This window comes from Ixodes scapularis, unplaced genomic scaffold (genome assembly GCF_016920785.2).
Source record: "Ixodes scapularis isolate PalLabHiFi unplaced genomic scaffold, ASM1692078v2 PGA_scaffold1__304_contigs__length_218370807, whole genome shotgun sequence".
Taxonomy (NCBI): Eukaryota; Metazoa; Arthropoda; class Arachnida; order Ixodida; family Ixodidae; genus Ixodes; species Ixodes scapularis.
In genome coordinates, this window is record NW_024609846.1 from 86399021 (window position 1) to 86399865 (window position 845).

Sequence of the window (845 nt, forward strand, 5' to 3'; positions counted from 1 at the left end):
CTGCGTAGAAAAGAATGTTCCCAGCAAGATTAGTTTTTGCTGTAGTATAAAGCAAACTTGTTACACTTTCTGAAACGTAAAGTTAAAAAGAAATGTGAATGTCCTTTTTGAGGGGGGGGGGGGGTGGGGAAGGGCAATGTGGGAGGAGGACGGGGACTTAGGTCACTAAGCTACACCTCGCTAACGAGCAGGCAACTGACTGTTTTATACACCTGTTGTGTTTATCCGAATGCACTTTGATCACACACCAAGTATTGATTCGTTTTAATATACTAGAAATGTCATGACATTTGGACAATGTCACATAGCGAGAGCGGGAGAAAAAAAGATGAAGGTTGTGGAGACATGTGAAGGCTCCTTAAAAACCAAGTGGCACGTATTGGGAACATAAAAGCGGAAGCCAAATCAATGTCTGGCACTAATTTGCCCCAGCCACCAGAACCTCGTTTTGTCCTCTTTGTTACAGGAATGAGCTACAGACCATTTTCACCTGTACCAGATTCGCGCCGCCACAGTTGGCCTATTACTGCCTCGCCCAGATGACCAACCAGAAAAATTAGCAGAAACAAATCTATATAAAAAAGAAAACGCTCTATGAGGTTAACATCATGGTGGCGTCAAAAAGGTAAACAACTTCTCACGGAACCAAAGTGATGAAGCCAAGTGAACAGAATGAAAGAAAACATAAATGAAGGTCAGTTATGGCGGCGCCCATACACAACACCCGAAAAGCCTCTACACCAAGCGTGTCCATAATCTTCAAACATAGTGAGATATCGTAATACTTGATTTTATTTCGTCCTCACGTATAAGACAGCTGCATATTTTGCTTCTTGGCCGGGAAA